The sequence below is a fragment of the Lepidochelys olivacea genome (genome assembly GCF_965140295.1).
Source record: "Lepidochelys olivacea isolate rLepOli2 genome assembly, chromosome: 5".
Taxonomy (NCBI): Eukaryota; Metazoa; Chordata; order Testudines; family Cheloniidae; genus Lepidochelys; species Lepidochelys olivacea.
The window spans coordinates 37618813-37634009 of record NC_140415.1 but is presented as its reverse complement, the minus strand read 5'-3'; the positions used below and the strand labels follow the sequence as shown (position 1 = coordinate 37634009).

At 41.8% G+C, this 15197-nt stretch overlaps 1 protein-coding gene across 2 annotated transcripts in view; it reads right to left on the bottom strand.

Annotated features, from left to right (window-relative positions):
- The window catches only part of RAB3C (RAB3C, member RAS oncogene family), a 198869-nt gene that overhangs the window by 153085 nt on the left and 30587 nt on the right, over positions 1-15197 (bottom strand). The window lies entirely within an intron of this gene.

Sequence of the window (15197 nt, the reverse complement as noted above, 5' to 3'; positions counted from 1 at the left end):
ATGCCAGATCATCCAGTTAAAATGATTCTTCCTAAAGTGTCCCTTGGCATAGTGCTGTCGCATATTAAAGCATGCAGAATCAGCCATGAAGAATGATTGTCACAAACAATATTGCTAATATAAACAATATATTATCATCTCATCTTAATATACCAGATTAGGCCTTTAACTTGAAACAGTTGTGCTTAAATTACATATATGATCCTTTTTAGGAAATTCAGACTTGTGGCTTGAAGGCTGCAGGCACATGAAATCCTTGCATTGTGAAGTTAGTCAACTGCACTTAACCTGATGACTGAAAACATTAATAAATACTAAACTCCTGCAGGATGAACAATGTGAAATTATGTGCATGGCGTGATATTTTTCAAGAGGTCATAACTAGGTAGACTTACTACATTTTTGTAGTGTTTGTTAGCTAATAAAAGTTATTTGAAGTGGGCAATTGTTTTCATCTGCTACCCATATATTCCCTTTTCTCAGGTCAATTTACTACGTCTTAAATTAAGTCAGCCCTTGGGAAATTCCATTTGTCTCTGAAGCGGTCATTTGGCTAAATGATAAAATTGTACCTGTGCAATGTCTATTGTATCAAGTTTCTGGATAAAGTTGTTGTATCAGAATAAAGTGCCAACTTTCACATTCATAGTTTTTGAGATTCCTCAGGGCTTATCCAGAATGAGGAGAGATGTGTTCCAAGCTTGTTAGCTAATTTGCTAAACAGGTACCAGGCCAGATCCCCTACTGGTGTGAACCAGAACAACAGCATTGCAATCAATGGAGCAACACAGATTTCTACCAGCTGAAGCTCTAGCCCACTGCTCAACAAGTGTGTGCTCAGCTGAATTGACTCACCTGTGAATAACAAAGTACCACAGATCTGCTTTATAGAATAGATGACTCTGCACTCTGCCAGTTGACAGAGAAACTTGCCAACATAAAGAGAAAATTGGCATAGTTACAAAATGCCTCTGATAAAGAGATCTGGTATGGCCTGGCAAAGTTGTGCTTGGGAGCTTTTAGTGTAATTACTCCCAAACTGTTTACACCACAGTTTACAGCTCTGGATTGATACAGAATCCAAGTGTATACATTGATCTATTTTGGCAGAAAAGCATCAATACCCTATTCTGTTGGAAAGAACTTGTAAATTTATGCTTATTCTGTCAAAGGAAATGTACATCAGTGATTATATTGCATCAAGAGACCAACTAAAACGTAAGGGTCCTTGAAATGTTGCCAACTGGTATTTTCATTATTCCTGCTACAGCTCTAGGAGTTTATTTTTCTAGCTGATTTGGTTACGTAGTTGTATTTCTTTTCACATGCCACTGGGTTCCATTTTGAGCCCTATAACTTTGTTGAACATCTCTGTACCACTGTTTGGTCAGGGGCTACATTAACCATGAGATTTACATGTGCAGGTTGCCATTAACATTTTCCTTTCCTATGGTAATCCCCTCTACAATTATTTCCTGTAGTCAGTTCAGTAGACCAATTCTTTTATTGATACTCTGAAATGTGGAGAGAACCTTTGATCTTCCCAGTTCAACCCCAGCTTTCAACACAGAGAGGAGGGTTCCTTGTCCAGGCCCCAGGAAAACATCTCTGAGCAAGGCACTTAAGAATGCGTGTAAGTGCTCTGCTGAATCAGGGCCCACATGCTGGAAGTTCCTTCTGTTAATTAGATTTTCTGGCTGATATCATGCACCTTCCCAAACATGTTCCTTACTGAAACTCTTATTTTAAAAGCGGGGTTGTGGAAATGCTATACACTTTCATAGTGATGATCGCCAGCATTCAGTTCTGAAGCCTTTAAAAATCAGTGGATATAAAAAAGTGTCACAGACTGGGGCCAGGAAAGATTTCAATAGCCAGTGATTCAGCAGTATCTGGACAAAACAAAGGCACTGGTAATCTTGGTTAGTTCTTGCTTTGTGATCAGAAATTTTATTTCTCTGTTTTACTGCTGATTTGTTTACACTGCCTTCAATCTGACTTTAAGGGCTAAATTCAGCCCTTGGGTAAGAGGGTAGCGTTCCCCTTACGCCAGAGGAATTACACCTGATTACAACAGTGCTGAATCTACCCCTACATGTCAGTCCACTTAATCTTCTCCCATATCAATTACTCTGCTTGCTATCTTCATATTGCAGAGACTACAACATGAAATATGTAGAATACCTTAGCACAGGGGTACTCAATAGGTGGACCACAGGCCAAATCCGGACCACCAGACACTTTTGATCGTAAAATCTTTTTATTTACTTATTATTATGATTATTATTATTGCGGTTTGAAAAAATGTTCCTCTAGAGTCTGGACCTTGACTATACCTTGAGCAAGATATTTGGACCTTGACAAAAAAATTATTGACTACCCCTGCTTAGCACCAAGGGTCACTGCTGTCATTGCTTTCTCTGCCTGAATTGCAAGGTACCAACCCTTTCAGTCAGAAACAAGAATGTTGAGGGCTCAAAATAAAACTAGTCATATGTCTGTTCAACAATATATGGCAATGGTCTTCAGTGATTCTGGCCCTTGTTAAAGATTTGTTCTTTTTTTTTTTTTTAATTTTTAGTAGTTATCCTCATACTAAAACTATAAATACTTTATTCTAAGCTCTGCTGGAACAGAGAAATCAGTTATTCTGTTAGGCAGGGTAGGAATAAACATCCTCCATTGTGAGAATATGTTCCTGTGTAATGGGCCAAGTGGACAATTTGGTGAATTCTTTGCTAACATTTGAGATTTACACAACTCTTATAAACAAACAGATTTACTCACTTTGGGCAATACTCATCACGAGCAGAGGGACAACTCAACACCTATGCCCCAGTTAAGTCCCACTTAGTTCCTGTCACTATGAAGTTCACCCTTTAAGAATAAAACAAGAGCGATGAGAAACTCCCATAATTGCCTCATAATTAAAAATGGAACTAAACAAAAACACTGTGCACTTACTACAGCGTCTCAATGGTAGAAAGTAACAGCACAAAACAAGCCTCAGACACACCTTCCAATTTTCCAAAAAACACGACCCATTTTGAGGGTGAAGTATTTCTGTTTCTCTACATCCTCTACAGCAAACAGGGAAAGATTAAGAATGAGCTCTCAAAAATGGATACTCTCATAAAAACCCAACCTTCCACACAAACTTCCTCGTGGCTGGACTTTACTAAAACTAGACAAGCCATTTACAACACACACTTTGCTTCTCTACAAAAGAAAAAGGACACTAAACTTTCTAAACTACTACATGCCACAAGGGGCCACAGCAATGGTTCCCTCAACCCACCCAGCAATATTGTTAACCTACCCAACTATACTCTCAGCCCAGCAGAAGCAGCTGTCCTATCTCGGGGCCTCTCCTTCTGCCCCTCCACCCCCACGAACATGATACAGTTCTGTGGTGACCTAGAATCCTATTTTCGACGTCTCCAACTCAAGGAATATTTCCAACATACCTCTGAACAACATACTAATCCACAGAGACCTCCCTACCAACACTACAAAAAGAAGGATTCTAGGTGGACTCCTCCTGAAGGTCGAAACAACAGACTGGACTTCTACATAGAGTGCTTCCGCCGACATGCACGGGCTGAAATTGTGGAAAAGCAGCATCACTTGCCCCCATAACCTCAGCCGTGCGGAACACAATGCCATCCAGAGCCTCAGAAACAACTCTGACATCATAATCAAAAAGGCTGAAAAAGGAGGTGCTGTTGTCATCATGAATAGGTCGGAATATGAACAAGAGGCTGCTCGGCAGCTCTCCAACACCACTTTCTACAAGCCATTACCCTCTGATCCCACTGAGGGTTACCAAAAGAAACTACACCATTTGCTCAAGAAACTTCCTGAAAAAGCACAAGAACAAATCCGCACAGACACACCCCTGGAACCCCGACCTGGGATATTCTATCTACTACCCAAGATCCATAAACCTGAAAATCCTGGGCACCCCATCATCTCAGGCATTGGCACCCTGACAGCAGGATTGTCTATGTAGACTCCCTCCTCAGGCCCTACGCTACCAGCACTCCCAGCTACCTTCGAGACACCACTGACTTCCTGAGGAAACTACAATCCATCGGTGATCTTCCTGATAACACCATCCTGGCCACTATGGATATAGAAGCCCTCTACACCAACATTCCACACAAAGATGGACTACAAGCCATCAAGAACACTATCCCCGATAATGTCACGGCTATCCTGGTGGCTGAACTTTGTGACTTTGTCCTCACCCATAACTATTTTACATTTGGGGACAATGTATACCTTCAGATCAGCGGCACTGCTATGGGTACCCGAATGGCCCCACAGTATGCCAACATTTTTATGGCTGACTTAGAACAACGCTTCCTCAGCTCTCGTCCCCTAACGCCCCTACTCTACTTACACTATATTGATGACATCATCATCTGGACCCACGGAAAAAAAGCCCTTGCGGAATTCCACCAGGATTTGAACAATTTCCATCCCAACATCAACCTCAGCCTGGTCCAGTCCACACAAGAGATCCACTTCCTGGACACTACAGTGCTAATAAATGATGGTCACATAAACACCACCCTATACCGGAAACCTACTGACCGCTATTCCTACCTACATGCCTCCAGCTTTCACCCTGACCACACCACACGATCCATTGTCTACAGCCAAGCTCTGCGATACAACCACATTTGCTCCAACCCCTCAGACAGAGACAAACACCTACAAGAGCTCTATCAAGCATTCTTACAACTACAATACCCACCTGCGGAAGTGAAGAAACAGACTGATAGAGCCAGAAGAGTTCCCAGAAGTCACCTACTACAGGACAGGCCTAACAAAGAAAATAACAGAACGCCACTAGCCGTCACCTTCAGCCCCCAACTAAAACCCCTCCAACGCATTATTAAGGATCTACAACCTATCCTGAAGGATGACCCAACACTCTCACAAATCTTGGGAGACAGGCCAGTCCTTGCCTACATACAGCCCCCCAACCTGAAGCAAATACTCACCAGCAACCGCATACCACACAACAGAACCACTAACCCAGGAACCTATCCTTGCAACAAAGCCCGTTGCCAACTGTGCCCACATATCTATTCAGGGGATACCATCACAGGGCCTAATAACATCAGCCACACTATCAGAGGCTCGTTCACATGCACATCCACCAATGTGATATATGCCATCATGTGCCAGCAATGCCCCTCTGCCATGTACATTGGTCAAACTGGACAGTCTCTATGTAAAAGAATAAATGGACACAAATCAGATGTCAAGAATTATAACATTCATAAACCAGTCGGAGAACACTTCAATCTCTCTGGTCACACGATTACAGACATGAAAGTTGCAATTCTTCAACAAAAAAACTTCAAATCCAGACTCCAGCGAGAAACTGTTGAATTGGAATTCATTTGCAAATTGGATACAATTAACTTAGGCTTGAATAGAGACTGGGAGTGGCTAAGTCATTATGCAAGGTAACCTATTTCCCCTTGTTTTTTCCTACCCCCCCAGACGTTCCTGTTAAACCCTGGATTTGTGCTGGAAATGGCCCACCTTGATTATCATACACATTGTAAGGAGAGTGGTAACTTTAGATAAGCTATTACCAGCAGGAGAGTTGGGTGGGAGGAGGTATTTTTTCATGCTTTGTGTGTATAAAAAGATCTTCTACACTTTCCACAGTATGTATCCGATGAAATGAGCTGTAGCTCACGAAAGCTTATGCTCAAATTGGTTAGTCTCTAAGGTGCCACAATACTCCTTTTCTTTTTGTGAATACAGACTAACACGGCTGTTACTCTGAAACCTATTTCTGTTTCGTGTACTGGCATCTTTCTAAGGAACTAAGACATTTGTAGGAATTTGTTTTTTTACTGTATCTTGGTGAAAACTACAGGACAAACATTCAGTAGTTTTTGCTGTGCTACTTTAAACTCCTTGGAAGCTTAGCTACAGATAGAAGAAAATGAGCCACTTGACTAATTAAACCTATATTGAGCTGCTTTGTTATAACAAAAAGTAAATTCAGACCTATGTAGAGGACCAGCACAAAGACTATGCACTACTTGAGGCCCATTTAAATTTATCATGAGCCTTGCAATATTTAGGGTTTTTCTTAAAGCCCCAGCTCCTGGAGTCATGTGATTACATGAAAATCTCAGTTTTCATTTTAAAAATCTTTTTAAAAAATTAAGTTCCTAGCCTGCATGATTATGGAGAAAAGCTTTGAAAACACAATTCAAGTATACCCTAAAGACTTTAAACCCAATTGAAAAAACTAAAACAAACATGATTTTTAAGCCAGTCTCATGATTTTTGAAATCCTGGGTTAGCAATAGTGGGCTTGAATTAGTAGTGCATAGTCTTTGTGCTGGCCTTCTGCAGAGGCGTGAATTTCAGCTTGAGTAAAAGGCTATGCAGTTTTCTGCCCTAGCGAGGGCGTTACAGCACTCCCAGACAAGCGAAGGCTGGATGTACCTCTACAATCACCATTTTCAATTCAGACTGGAAAGTTTTCACACTGCAAAAGTTATTAGGCTGCAGTATTTTATGAAGTGCTTGCAGCTAATTAAAAGCCCTGCCTAATGTAATTGTAATTTTGTCTTGTAGTTTTTAATAAGCTCATTAGCAATTACACAGGAAAGCCATATGGTGATTACTTCACAGAGTCATAGTGCTATGTTGTCTCCTTTCATTGCTATTAATTCCACAGTGTGTGAAGGAAGAGAGTAGGCTGGAAAGTGAGAGTTTCTCTGTAATCCTAGGCAAACCATTCAGTCTTTCTGTGCCCTAGTCTGCTCAACCGTAGGGTAAGGAAGATTCATCGATTCCAAGGCCACTGTGGTCATTGGATCTGACCTCCTGTCTAATCCAGGCTACAGAACAATTCCTTTTGAGCTACTGCATATCTCAGAAACCATCCAACCTAGATTTAAAAAGCTGTCGGTGACGGAGAATCCACCACAACCCTTGGTAAATCGTTAAAATGGTTAATTACCCTCACTGTTTATAATACCTGTCTTGTTCCCAGTCTGAATTTGTCTAGTTTCAACTTCCAGCCATTGGATGGTGTTAGATCTTTGTCTGCTAGACTGAAAAGCCCATTATCAAACATATGTTCCCCAGGTAGGCACCTATGGATTGTAATCAAGTGAGCCCTTAACCTTCCCTTTAAGTGTGACGTTTTGAGGATCACCCAGAACAGTAACAGGTTCTATCACTGCCTACCCTGTAACTTTGGAAACCTTAAATCTATGCTGCTACGGCTCAGAGCCCTGATGCCAGTAGCCAGCCCACAAGCACAAAGGTCCCACCCTGGCTTCCACCAGCCTAGTTACTTCTTTCAGTGTGATGCCAACAACTCTTCCGGTCCTGAGTCTCCCCAAATCTGTCCACCCCAAGCTCTTAACTACCAGACACTTGGATTTTCCCCCTCTGGTTTGACACCTCTGAAGGTGTGAAACAAGCCCCCCCAGACATCAGCTTGCTTTGGCGCACACACTCCACAGTCTGCATGCCAGAGAACTGCTTGGGGGTAAAAATAAACAAACAAGTTTATCTGATGGAAAAACCACAGATTTAAAGATGAAATAGCAAGGGAAGCAAACATACAGAAGTTACACAGAAAATACACATAACACCACCACCTCAGGCTTCACACTTTCAAATGAGGTAAAAATCCCTTTTCTAAGACAACTTATCTGTTGCCTTTAAACCATTTCCCAGGATGCCCCCTAACAGCATTTCACAGATAGCTTCTCACCTAGATGCTGTCCCTCAGTTTCCAGATATATTTCTCTTCAAACTGCTTTTCCTCTTCAAAAGTGTTTTTTTCCATTTTGTTTTTTTCCCCACCTTCTCAGAATATGTTGACAAATGGTGATTCAGGACAGGTGCAATTCCCTCTCAACTTCATAGCCAGGATGTCTCAATATATTCCCATTAACTGGAATGGTTTTCCCAACATTTGTCTTTTCCTAGGTTGTGCAATGCTAGGTGCTTGGAGCTAATCTCATCTGGTTGGGGAGGCAGCCCCTCCCTGCCTGACTGCCCACCACCCTGCTGTGATGTGAAGCTGAATGTTGCAGCACAAATTATGAGCTGGTTTTTATATACACAAATACATAAATTCATAGCCACAGCCTGTATACGTATCTCATAATGACCATCAAGCTTTCAAAAAAGATCTTACTTGATATAATTTTATAATATGACAACATTGTATACAATCATTTGATTTAATTGCTTATTCTTTGGGTTTCATGCCCCCTGTTTTCTTGTTGGGGTATCTAGAACCTGACTGTCACATTAAGCTAAGTAGACTGAGCTCCTTGAGTCTATCACTATAAGGCATGTCTTCTAATTCTTTAATCATTCTCATAGCTCTTCTCTGAACCCTCTCCAATTTATCAACATCCTTCTTGAATTGTGAACACCAGAATGGAACACAGTATTCCAGCAGTGGTTGTACCAGTGCTAAATACAGAGGTGAAATAACCTCTCGCTCCTACTTCAAAAGTCCCCTCTTTATGCATCCAAAGATCGCATCAATACTTTTAGTCATAGCATCACATTGGGAGCTCATGTTCAGCTGATTATCTGCCAGGACCCCAAAGTCTATTTCAGTCACTGCTTCCCAAGATAGTGTCCCCCATACTGTAAGTATGGCTCATGTTCTTTGTTCCTAGATGTATACATTTAGTCATATTAAACAATATATTGTTTGCTTGCACCCAGCTTATCAAGTGATCCATATCACTCTGTATCAATGACCTGAACTTTTTATTATTTACCATATTATATATGGGCCTTATTTGAGCATCCCCAGCTGCTGCTGCTGCTGCTGCTGCTTTCTGTCCCAATATCCGTCTTCCCATCTGAGACAGCCCTTCCTTGTACTCCCTCTCATCATCCCTCAACTGACAGCATACCCTGTCACTCCTCTTCACCCCAGTCAACCTGTCATAACTCATGGAAGCATTAACCAATTTTATAAAATAACATGTCATTTTGGCTATAAGTGAGGGGGGAGGATGAACAATTATCTCTAGAATTCCAAACAAGTTGCTCTTCCTGGGGCCCAAATGGGCTGGAATCAATTTTGTTTGTATAAGAGGAAGGATGGTCTTGTAGTTGAAGTCCATGGGCCAAATACTTCACTGGCAGAAGTGGACTAGCTCTATTGATTTAATTCAATCCCATGAGTAGGAGTCAATAGTAGCACAAATTAAAAAATCAGAATGTCCACCCCATGTGAAATTCTAATATTTTGACATTTGTCTTGGTACCAAATCAGGATGCAAAGTCAAAACATTGAAATATTTTGTGGAAAGAAAAGTTCAGAAAATTTTTGATTCAGAAACACTGAAGTGTTTACTTTTGTCATTCCCTAATCAAAACACTTCATTTCAGGTTGGGGCAATGGGTATCTAATGGGAGTTATAGTTCTGAGTTCAACATGCTCCCATTCTCCTCATCTGGAATACATTTCCCATGATGCACAGCTGCATCTCCTTGGGGCTTAGCTTAGTGTATTGGTCTGCATATGAAAAATTAAAACAAGGTTAGAAAATTTCAAGAGCCTCTCCCCTCTCTCTCCTCCCAACTTTTTAGGCAGGTACCTAGCTAGAAGGAAATATTTGATGATAATGAAACTGATGGAAAAACAAGAATAAAGATACTGAGATTTACCTCCTTTTTTCAAACTAGCTGTACTCACAGTCTCTGTGCACAGTTTCTAAACCCTTAGGCTTTTGTCATATTTTCTGTATATAGCCAGACATTCCAGGTTTATAGTGCTAATGGTTTCAAAAACAGAGGGAAATAGGAATGAAGAGGGAACTTCAAGAAAACTACCATATTTCATGCAAAGGGTAATAATGTCACAAAATCTTCTTTTAGAGAAGATGACCATAAGTAATGCACATAAGCAAGTAAAACAGAAATCTAAATTTGTTTCTACAGAAAGAAGGGACCAACTATATAGTGCAAAAAAATTGGATTTCAATATAAAAGAGGAAAAGTCCTGTTTGTGAGATTTCTTATGTTCCCTTGTTCCTTACACTAATGAAAATAGGTTCGTTTGTCAATAGTTCATCTGCTCCTGCTGATTATTCCCCACATGAACTCAGTCATGCAAGTAACATCAGAGGACATGCAAACTAAACTTTGTAATTGATCACAGGTAGCCCTCTATGAAACTAGAGGAGGATTCTGTGCTACCCTCACTGATCATAACAACATTGCCAAGTCCTGTGTCATAATTAATTGCATGTGTCATAATCACACATGTACATAATGTTATTTGAGAAAGGCAGCTGCCACAAGTAATTAATTGTTGAAGAGGTAGAAATGCATTTAGATCTGCCTCTAAAGAGACACATTGATGGCAAAATCTGGATTTGTAATACTAATTTGAAGCGGACTGATTGCAGATGCTGAACTCATAGATTCAAAGCCAGCAAGGACTATGTGATCATCTGGTCTGACCTCCCGTATAACACAGGCCATAGAACTTCCCCACAATAATTCCAAAGAGGTGTATAGTGAGGAACCTGTCCTCCAACCATTACTTATGTAACCCTCATTCACTGAACCAGTCCCAGTGTCTTCACTGAGATGATTCACCTGACTGAAGCTAACACATGCAAAGGTCACAGAATTGTGACCCATGTATATAAATTAGGGCTTTCACTTGCAACAGATTTTTATTGCTAGAAGCACCTAACACAAAAATAGAAGATTTACCTGTAAATATTAGCATGACATGGAAAACCCCAAAACCATTTAATGCAGCTCCTAACATCTGTTCCCACTGATGTCAGGGTTAAGCTTGTGGGTAAGAGCTTGTTGGGACTAGGGATGCCAACTTTATAATCACACAAAACCGAAAGCCCTTGCCCTGCCCCTTCTTTGAAGCCTTGCCCCTGCCCCACCCCTTCTCTGAGGCTCCAACCCCCCCTCACTCCACCCAACCCCTCTGTTGCTCGCTCTCCCTCGCTCTCCCTCTCTTTCACCGGGCAGAGTGTTGGGGTGTGGGAGGGGGTGTGGGCTCCAGCTGGGGCGCAGACTCCGGGGTGGGGCCAGAAATGAGGGGTTCAGGATGCAGGAGTGGGCTCAGGTCTGGGGCAGGGATGCAGGAGGGGATGCAGGCTCCGAGAGGGACTTAGGGTGTGGGATGGGTGTTCCGACCTGGAGCAGCGGGTTGGGGTGTAGGAGGGGGTTCAGGATGTGGGGTCCTGCCGGGTGGCACTTACCTCAGGCGGCTCCCAGTTGGTGGCGCAATGGCATTAAGGCAGGCTCCCTGCCTGCCCTGGCTTCGCACGGCTCCTGGAAGCGGCTGGCATGTCTGGGGCCTAGGTGGAGGGGCCAGGGGGCTCTGTGCACTGCCTGCGCTCGCAGGTGCTGCCCACGCAGCTCCCCGTGGCTGCAGTTCCTGGCCATTGGGAGCTGTGGAGCCAGTGCTCAGGGACGGGGCAGCATGTGGAGCCCCTGTGGCCGCCCCAGCACTAGGAGCATGCCATTCCGGCCGCTTCCAGGAGCGGTGTGAAGCCAGGGCAGGCAAGGAACCTGCCATAGTGCCACTGCGCTGCTAACTGGACTTTTGGTGGCCTGGTCAGCAACGTCCCTTTTCGACCAGGCGTTCCTAGTTGGAACTCAGGAAAAAAGTTGTTTTTATGAGGAATCAGAAAAACAATATCTGTAACCTTTCAAATTTGAAACAGACTTTATAACCAGTTAGGAAAGAGGCAGCAAAAAAGGTAGACTAACCAAGGTCTGTTAAACATATTGAAAAAGAGAAACTTTAAATAATTAGTATCACCTGCTGATCATTTTCTGAAGTCTTAAATTATATGGGATATCAAGTTGTTGTACAATCCTGGCTAGCACTCAAGAAAAATGAATGGCTTTTAGAAAAAAAAATTACTGTTAAATCTTAAATATATTAAATCTTAATGAATGTAAAATATATAAGAGACAATTGAATTACGGGTCAGCTAATTAACAAAGAAAAGAACAGCAGCAGGCATTACACAGTGTTCTCTGACAAATATAAACAAATCAGACAGAAAACAGATTGGTGAGCAGAATACACCACTGAGGGAGTTAATTACATATCTTTTTCCTAAACCGTGGTTATAGAATAGATTCCTATTCACTTCCAAAGAAAACAAGGAAGCTCTTGCCAGTTCGTTTCACAGTTTCCTCCTCCAGTTATTGCCTGGAGATTCTTTAGGCAGATGTGATATAAGTGATTCTCATACCTCATTTAAAAATCCCATTTGGTCCTTTACCAAGCATAATCTAAACACATTTCCAAAAAGCTGAGGAGGCAGGAGACATCCCTTCATCAAAACCTTGTAAATGTTTTAGACCATTTAAAAAGAAGCAAGAAAAAAAGCTATGAAAAAGCATATATTTAATCCAATTTGCAAGTGCCTTAACAGACACTAGGCTCTTGACTGTACCAAAAAGCAGATCCCGAGTCTGGTTCTGAAAACAAAACAAAGCTGGATAATCTGGCAAGTCTACAGACAATGCAGGAAGGAGCCAATGCTCCCCATTGATATTTTTGACATACAGGTGTTGGGAAGCAAACGGCTTGGATAACATCTTTGGGCACGATTAACAAGCTATATGTTATCTTAAATGTATCAACCTGCAATAGGAAATTAATAGTAATGCCCTGTCCATAGTGGAGAATGTACTCTTCACTCAAAACCAATCTTCACCAGGCCCATTCAGATCTCTTCCCCAGAATGTGTATATATAACTTTCAGGGAAAGTGCCAGTAATAATTAATTTATAGGGTTTACTAAAGTTATGAAGGCTCCCTTGAGTTTTCTGTTCCACAAACCCTACTAAAAAAGACTAAACAGATTTTTCATTGAGTGATAATGGTCCTGAATTTACAATCAGATTCCTGTGAGTTGACCCTGGTACCTATGTTGGCCCAATGACTCATGTGGGTCTCATGAGGTACCATAGGGCATTCTTTTTAAGCAAAGGTTGTCTGACCACCTACAGGAAACTACCCACACGCATGGCAGGATCAGGGCCTGTATTTGGATAAGGATATATTAAGCCCCTTCTCCCTTCCTCCCCCCCAAAAAAGGAGCATCTTGAAGCAGGCTGTATTTATGATGTTGGTTTTGATGCTGTTGTAGTTAGCATGACCACGATGCTTAGGGAGGGATCTGACCCGTCACTGAATTGCTTTGATAGAGACCTTTTCCTCATGAGAGAATGGAAATCAGGGTTAGAACACAGGAGCCTGTGTCTAATTAAAAAATTGCCATAATGTCATTAACTATTGGCATCATCTCGACAGTGGCACCAAGCAACAAGAGGCTTCTGAACAGATGATACTGTTCTATCATGGGGCATCTTCCATTTAATATCATTTGTGCTACTTCAGCCCTGCTCCAAGTGCTCTGATGGCCATTAATTCTAGAGTCTATAGATTTTTAGACAAGTGATGAAAGAAAATAGAAAACATACAGCCCATGTTAAAAGCAACAGCTGTCTCTCGTCCTCTCACCCTTCTGTATCTCAGTCATGTGTGCCCCTTTCAGGGGCATTATTTGTTCTGAGGCAGGGGGAGCAGCCCACCCTCCCCCCCTCCCTGCAAGACTTTGGTTTTCCCCCATCACCAGATTTTTCATAGATCTATGTGCTCTATTATGTCTTCCACTGCTCCCCTCCCGCTGCGTCTCAGACTTCAGACACGGTCATTAGGAAAGCAAACTTTGCTCCTCCCACAGAATTTTTCTGAAATGACATCCCTGGTCTCTTTGCTCCCAACTCACAAAATTTATGGTCCACCTCTCCATTACACTCTGCCCCCTGTTTTCCCATTGAGAGATCCATAGCTGATGTAAATCAGCATAGTCCCACTGGCAATGAATGACACGGATTTACACCAGCTGAGGCTCTGGTCCTGAATATTAGTTATTTACAATTTAATAGACACAGAAATCAGTACCGTTATTATTATGTACTTTTCTGATGTCCCTTTCATGGCATGATTAATGATGAGCAAACCATAGGTCGAGAAGTTCAGTGTGAACGTGGGATACAGTCCCTTGCGTTTACAAAAATCTGTTCAGGCCATGATCAGAGTACATCCCTTCGTTTAATTATATAGGAGAAAAGGAAATGTCTTCTGCTGTAGTACTCCAAGCTTGTCTTTCCTACTACAGTGTTGCTGCTGACTGGTCATGTCACCTGATAAATGGAAGGCTTTTCACTTTATGCAGGGTTGTCCAACTCCCGTTACACTTGGAGATAAATCTTACATCTCTCCCAAGTTGTTACACTTCTTGCTTATTTTTAGAATTTCTGATGTTATTTCAGTGCAAGACACGCAGATGACAGAGTGATTGTTTGTTTGCATGCACAGGCAATTAAATAACATTGCCAATCAAATTCACCTTAAGTTAAGGCCTTCAGGAGGTGAGTGATGTTTAATGTAAAAAACAAACTACATATGTGCACTCCACACTCAAAGCCACCCTTCCAGAAAAGGTCTCCAAAATGCCAAAAGTCTGGCACCCCTGGAAATATTATATTATTTGGGTCCCAGGAAGATGGGTCACAGTGAGCAAGAAGTAGTTCCTTTATTCTTTTAGGTTGTTTCTAAGGGAGCAGTGAGGGTTCAGTTACAAAGAAGAATTAAATCGGATTGAAAACAAGGAGTAAGCTGCCCACATTTAAAAACACTGTTGAGGTGCCACTGATCAAACCTATGATATGGGCATGAACTGTTAGACTGCCATAAAAGCCCCAGATTAGCCAGCTTTTGTAGAACTGGCACAGTGGTTATCTTTAATGAGACAAAAGAAGCAGAAGATGTTGTTCCTGAAGTACTTTTTAAATTACTATATGTGACTTTTTTTTAATTGCTGTATGTAGCAAGACAAAAATAATGTCCAATGTTTTAAAAGGTAGGCAACATATGCTCTATGGGCCTCGTTCACCAATAAGCTAAACCAGATTTCCTTGTGGTGCTGGAGTATACTGGTGAATTTGGCCTATTTGTATTCCATACTAAGCAGCTCTGTTAAAAGAACATTGCGAAGGCTGTAAAGTCAAGCTCTCAAAAAGCAGAAAATGCGAGAATTATGGTTACCCCCATGCAATTTTAATTCAGTACCTCAGAGTCCATGCATGGACTCTGACTCCCCCTG